The sequence below is a fragment of the Anomaloglossus baeobatrachus genome, chromosome 1, assembly GCF_048569485.1.
Source record: "Anomaloglossus baeobatrachus isolate aAnoBae1 chromosome 1, aAnoBae1.hap1, whole genome shotgun sequence".
Classification (NCBI taxonomy): domain Eukaryota; kingdom Metazoa; phylum Chordata; class Amphibia; order Anura; family Aromobatidae; genus Anomaloglossus; species Anomaloglossus baeobatrachus.
Window position 1 is genome coordinate 926,852,952 of NC_134353.1, and position 7,269 is coordinate 926,860,220.

The following is a 7,269-nucleotide window of genomic DNA, read 5'->3' on the forward strand; positions in this document are numbered from 1 at the left end:
CCGCTCTCTCCCACCCAAGTAACCTGGCCCTGATGCTGCCTCTAAGAAACAGGCAGCACCCCTTGACCCCAGTCCTGAACCAGTTACCCGAGCGGGATCTGTCCTTCCCCTCCAGAGGGTAGCCACCGGTCCCGGTGGTGGCTGGGCCCCAGCCTGCTCTACTGCGGGCCCTCCCTCCAACCTGCCTCTCCGGAGGCGGTAACGGTGCTGCAACGGTAACAAAACATTTTTATTTACAAGCCACTTAACGTCTGTGGTTGCCCTGCAAGTTCACGGGCTTGTCCATAGAGAGTTCCCTATGCAACTTTAAACGGTCCCCATGGGGACAACGGTGTCGGCAACGGCCGGTTCAATCACGGTGCTGACAATCAGGTTACTCCATCAGTTGATCACTTTAATTTTTCTCTTTCAAAACTTCTAAACTTTTAAAGACACACAGACTTTGGTCCCAACGGGGACGGTGCAACGGTGCTCTGCTGCCTTTACTGTGCACTTTCGTTCTCCTCACCCGGCTCTAGGTGGAAGAACACGGGCACCAGCCCCTCCAGTGCATAGCAAGCACGGCGAGGAAGGGCCGCCCGATACCCGTTATTTCCACTCCGGGGGATATATGTGGCCTCCATGCCATGCAGAGCGACGACTCCCTCATCTTCTTCCGACACGGGCTCGGTGTCAGGCCCGGAATCACTATCGTCCGTCCCCGCGCCAGGCGGGTTGCCGCCAGCTGCCGTAGCCTCCAGGCTTGCTACTCTCTCGGCCACTGTCACGAAGGGATGTACGCCCGACAGGCCAGGCGCAGTGCGGTGGACGGGCAAGGAGGACGGAGGTGGCGTGGGGGCCAGGGGTAGACCGGGTCCCGCAGCGGCCGGTCCCTCGGGGACACAGGGGCGTGTGTCACTCACCAGCTCCTCCATCATGGCCTCCATTCCATACACTCGTGCAACTGCAGCTGCATCCTCAACCTCCGCGGTCCACTGTTCCATCAGCCTGCAGATCTGGCTCCGGTAGTGTCGGCAGATCCCTGCCGTTCGGGCCCTCAGCCATGCCGCTGTCCTGGGCACCGGCTCGGTAGCCTCCGCATAGCTAGGTGGGACAGACATCTCTTTGCAAGGCTCGGCAAATCGCAGGGTCCCAGCGTCCTTGCTTGTATAGCCGCGCGCTACATGCATCCAGTCTCCATTTCGTCCCCCTTAGCCTCTTTCCGGCCCCTCCTCTATCGGGGCGGGGTTTTGGCCTTCGCGCCTCCGCTACTCGAGAAGACACTAGAGCGGGAACTCTTCGTGCCAAAGATGGCGACTTCTGAAATTTTCCAGCCGGACACCTCCAGCGGTCACAAGGCGCACCTCTACCCAACGGTAGAGCGGTAAGATCCTGTTCGTGACGCCAAGTTGTCGCGGGCGGAGGAGGGGATGCTGCGCTCTCCCACTGCTCGGGTCCGGCTGCCGCTACTGCGGCCTGCTGCTGCTCGGTGGCTCGAGCGATGGGCCGGATCCCGGGGACTCGAGCGGCGCTCCTCGCCCGTGAGTGAAAGGGGTTTGGTTTTTGGGATAGTTTATTGTCCGTGACGCCACCCACGGTTGTGGTAATTGTAGGAACACCACCGCTGCTCTGTGTGGGAATCCCGGGAGCGGTGACAGGGAGCAGCAAAGTTGTTAGTTCTCCCCTCCGTGGGTAGGGGGGTGGTTGTCCCGGGGCCCAGTGATGAGTTGGAGGATGAGGGATGGCGGGGCCGGTGCAGGGCTTGGTGGGGTGCAGGGACGCGGGGGCAGCGCTGTGCCTCACGGCACTGTGGTACTCACTCAGCCTGAGACGTTGACACAGTTCTCGGTAAAACACACGGCTGGAAAGACGGTTCCCACGGACGGCTGCTGTTGCTTTTCCCCGGTAGTTGACGGTGACAGTCCCTTTTCCTGCACCTAAGTCTATGTTGGTAACGATGAGTTCCCACCGGTAACCCGCTCCCCGGCTTGGATATGTGCCGGAGGAGCCCCTCTTTGCCCGCAGGCGCTGGCCCTGAGAAACTGGTGCCTTGGCGGTGGCGGTGTCTCTCTCTAACGGTCGGACTGTTGCCTTCAATCGGGACTTGGTTGTTGGGAGACCTGGAGGTCCCCTTCACTGACGGATTTGGCAAATTCACGGCGACTCCTAGCCTTGCCGGGATCCGAAAGGCCCCTGCCAATGGTGCTGGCTTCTCTTCGTATACCGCTCCGGTACTGCTGGGCCACCACCCGTCCACGGTCCTTTCGGCAACCTCCAAGTAGCCTCTCCTGCCGGGAGGCTTTCTCAACTGTCACTTTCTCTGTCACTACTCTCACTGTCCTCCTTCTCCTTCCTCTCTTGCTCCTCTACCACTTCACTGTTTACTCTCACTCTCCCTAAACTGATCTGCCTGGTTTTTCCCACCTCCAGGGCTGTGAACTCCTCGGTGGGCGGAGCCAACCGCCTGGCCCACCCCCTGGTGTGGACATCAGCCCCTGGAGGAAGGCAACAAGGATTTTTGTGTAGCTTTGGTGTACCTATCCGGGGTGTAGGGTGTGGTGGTGTTATGACCTGTGACCCCTGGCTTGCCCAGGGCGTCACATCTCCACTCAACCAGCAGCCAGGGAATGCCGGGTGCGACAATGATGCTAAACAGTCTGCGGCCCTTCTTCAGGGCAATGTGACACACGTGCCTTGTATGGCTCATGTGTTGAATCCGAATCTCCAGCAATTTTTATAACACTATCCCGGCCTACATGTCCTTCTGTCGAGGGCACGGTGTAACGCCTGCCTGGATTGACACACTCAGACGGGCTGTAAAGGATAGGCTAGAGGGAACCCACTCACCAAGCTGGACCCCCAGAACCCTGAAACCCTTTAATCCCTATACAGTGATTTGGAATTACACAGGGCCCAAATTGATCAATACCTGTGGAATGCTGCAGTTCCAGAGAATAGTAGTCATGCAGGGTCAAAACATTAATTGAGGAAGAGGAACAGAATGGGATGGCCAGGACTTAATGAGAAAACAAGCAGAGGTGAAATGCAGATCGGCCAACGAGGTACCTAAACAGCAAGCAGGAAAAGTAGTCAGGTAACAAGCACACAAAATCATAAAACTGAACTGGGGGTAACAGTAACAAGAGGTTCATAGCTTTGTCTGGCAGTGGTCTTCAGACAGGAGGGGCCTAAAAAAGGGTGTTGTGTCTTCCCATTGGTTGTAGCTGAATGATGGTACTTCATCTGTGAGATACCCACCACTTACCTTCAGTCTGTGGTTCTGTATCTGTCAAGGTAACGCAACCCAGTGGGTGAGCATAACCTGTGTCCACCTGCGCCGCTGGCGTCGACTCCTCTCCCATCATCAGCACTATGCACGAAAAGAACACGTTGTCACCTTGCAACAGGAGTACAAATTGACGTAGCGGACTACGGTGGTGACTTAACAGCCGTGTGCGGCAATGATGCAAACATGGCAGCGTGCCTTCGTCAGGCCCATGTGAAACACGTGACTTGTATGGCTCACGTGTTTAATCTGATTCTCCAGCAATTTTTAAAACACCATCCCGGCCTACATGGCCTTGTGCAGTGGGCACGCTCACTATGGGCTCACTTCCATCGTTCACACCCAGCAGCTCAACAACTGTCATCGCTCCGGAAGTCTTAGGGTCTGGCAGTTAAACGCCGGAAATGCGATGTTCCGACACGCAGGAATTTTAATCTGCACATGTTGCAGCGTGTGTGGCAGCACCGCAGAGCCCTGCTGAAATACGGTATGACGTATACCCTGGGCTAACTTGATCCAGAGGTGGTGCAGATAACGCTGCTGGAGTGGTGTCAGATCAAGGACCTATGCACCCTTCTACACAGTTTACAAATGTCGACGCAAATGTTTAACACTGGCAATGTCATTCTCAGCGTGACAATTCTGGTCATCTACATGATGGAGCACACTGTAATTATTATTCAGAGTCAGGTGTTGGTCCAAGAGGAAGGGAGGAAGTACTGGAGGAGTCATATGCGGAAAGGATAATGAAATCTACAAGGTCCAGACGTTCAGCGGCACCTTGTCGGCAGTCATGGTGGGGGAGAGGGATTATCAAGGGCGCATAGTATCAACAAAACAGTTGAGGAAGGTGCAGGAGCCCAGGAAGAAATGGAGGACGAACTGGCGATGGGCATGGAAGACTCAGCAGATGAGTGAGAGCTTGCTCACATTTCGGTTGTGCGAGGTTGGGGGGAGAGGGCAGAGGAAGGAGGCACGATTCTCACCTCTCCGCCACCAACACACCAAGGACTTGGTCCTCCTGGATGCTCAAGACACATGAGCGCCTTCTTGCTGCACTACCTACAACATGACCCTCGGATTGTACGAATTACAAGTCATGCTGACTACTGGGTTGCCACACTGTTAGATCCCCGGTACAACACAAAATTTTGCGAAATAACTCCTGCCATAGAAAGGGACGCACGTATACAGGAGTATCAGCAGAAGGTGGTACGCAATCTTACATCTGCTTTTCCACTAAACACCAGTGCTGCACAGAGTGAATCTCAACGCTTTGTCATGGATAGGAGGAAATGGTCTTTTACTTGTCCACATCTGAGGGACCGAGGGCTGGCTGCTGTGCTGAGATGGCGTTGAGTACGATGTCCCTGCAGAGTTGCATTTTTGGTCATATACAAACTGAGTTGAAAAAGGACAGATGCTGGTGGAAAGGGGAACAGGTGTGTTGGAAAGGGGAAAAAAGTTTGTGTCTGTGGGTTTCGTGGTTAAGCAACATTAACATTTGATGAAGAAACACCATCTGTTACGGAGGGACTGGCAGATTTGGATAAGGTGGTATATACTATGTTACCGCTATATCAAAAATATTAAGAAGAAAAGAAAGAGAAAGGTAGATATCCCAATCGCCATTTGGTGTCCACCGTGCTCATAGATGGAAAAGGAGAGGTTGGCAACTGGAAGGTTAGGTGGAGGATACAGAGCAGGTTGACTCTCAAACAAATAGTAGCCTGAACCGAGTTAGACGCAACTCGGATCTGGAGACTTGGAGCCCTGTTAGTGTGACAGGGTCCACACGCCCACCCAGCCCCGGAACTCCCTGTTAACAACACAGGGGCCATTGGTTACGCAGTCTGTGTGCGTAGGGGACACACCTGTGGACAGCAGGCGCATCAGCAAGCCTGTTTATGCCACTGGGCTGCACTAGCAGGACTGGTAGGACAGGAGCTGTTCTTAAACGTTCTGCGTTACCAACTGTGGTGGTGGCCTGCATCGATGACCTTTCCCTGCCTACCTCTGGCCTAAAGCCGCAATGGGTTCAAAACATGGAGGTGTGCTCTTTCGGAGCATAATAGAAGACTGGGCACCTTCTTCTTGGCTCCAGCCCCTTTTATAACCTGTGTCTGTCCCAAACCAGGGTGGGCCACAATGCACCTCCTGGAGACAAAAGCAGAGTGACACGTCATGAGTGGCATAACTAGCGTCCTATTTGGAACTGCAACTTGAATGATGACCTCATGGCTGCCACAACCAAAACACCTCAACAGTCATCGTCTGACCAACAACAATGAGGTGACAAGTCATAGGGGCGGCCCTCTGCAAGCCTGTTGGGAGTAGCCTGGCCACATCATCAGGACACCTGATGCCCTGTGGTCTATATGGGCTCCCCACATCAGGGGCAGGGCCAAAGAGTTCATTACCCGACCTAGCCTCTGATTCAGTAAGTGCCTGAGCATGCTCAGTAGCATGAAATACAGTTTCTGAAAAAAAGACTATCCGCTTCAGCATGCTGTCTAGGCAGAACACAGGACTTAGACCTGGCACGGAGTGCAAGTACCTGTGCAAAGAGGCTTTTCTCAGTCAGTGTGAAGCCCCACAGGTGTTGTGTTGGTGCATTACCTTCAGGGACTCCACGTGGAGGAAGAGTCTGGTCACACTTAGGTTGCTTCTTTATATGTATTTTCGTGATGCCACTCTCGGTATTGTGGTCAGTGGGGACCGCCACTGCAGTGTAAGGGGACACCTGGGGCTGATGTTAGGTGCAGTTAGTTTTAGTGGCCTCCCGAGAGTGAGTCAAGCACCAGGGCCCTGTGTAAGTGTGTTGAGCCGCAGGTCGCAGAATGACTCAGGCACAGTCCAAACGAGCATGCGCTGTAGCCCAAAATTAATACTTTGCCTCAGGAATGACACAGTCAGGCAGAGCATCAGTTGGCGAAACACTGGAGTTAGGTTGCGGCTGGGGTAAATCGGCACACAGGAAGGAGCAACTGCGGAAACACTTCGTTCAATTGTGAGGGGAGTCATTGTGGAGTTTGGTGAGGAGTACCGTAACGCCAGTGAGCAGCATCCTGTGCCACAGACCAAAATTCTTCCGGTGCTGTCTATACTGTTAACCATGATAGGAGCGTAAAGTCTGTATTTATGGCAACTGGACATCACATTACCCGGGTACGGTAGGCTGTGCCCAGACAGTAATGCGTGCACGCAACACTTTGTTTTATTATGAAAACACATATCTGTTCTGGGTATGACGACTATATAGACAATCACACTTGCTGCCTCTGCACTGTCAAATTGTCACGTACAGTTTAAATCATAGAGGGACAGTGACACATGTTTGCATTGAATGTTGCTTTACAAGATTTGCATGACTGTGTTGCAGAGCTGTGTGGTTTGTATTCACACTGTTATCATCTGCCTTATCTGTGAGGCTTCAGCTAACAAGGGTATTCAGGGTGGGTGATGTGTTTTGTCTATGTTTAGGTAGATAACTGGGAAGCTCTTGTGATGCGCAACTAGTAAGTTGTTTTCACACACACACACAAACATACACACACACACATACACACACAAACACACACAAACACACACACACACACACACACACACACACAAACACACAATTACTGCTGCTACGCAGAGGGCTTACCAAGCAGTAGGCAACTGAATAGATTGTTCTATTATTTCAATTTAATGCATGGTTCTTATTGTTTGTTTTCAGAAAGTGAAACAATCATTTATGAACCCAACTACATACAGTGCTTTTCCTGTTGCCTTGTTTTGCTGCCTACTGGGGATCACACCAAATACAAGACTTAAAATGAAGCACAAGTCGCAATGAGAATTTCACTGTGCTACAATGCGGCCTAGCGGGGCTGTGCAACCACCGCCTGCCCCATCACGTGCATCTGCGTGCTCTTCATCCTCTGTGACTGGGGACAGCAGTCACACATGGTTTTTCACACTGAACTTCCACCCCATTACCCGTAAGCGGGAGTGTGATT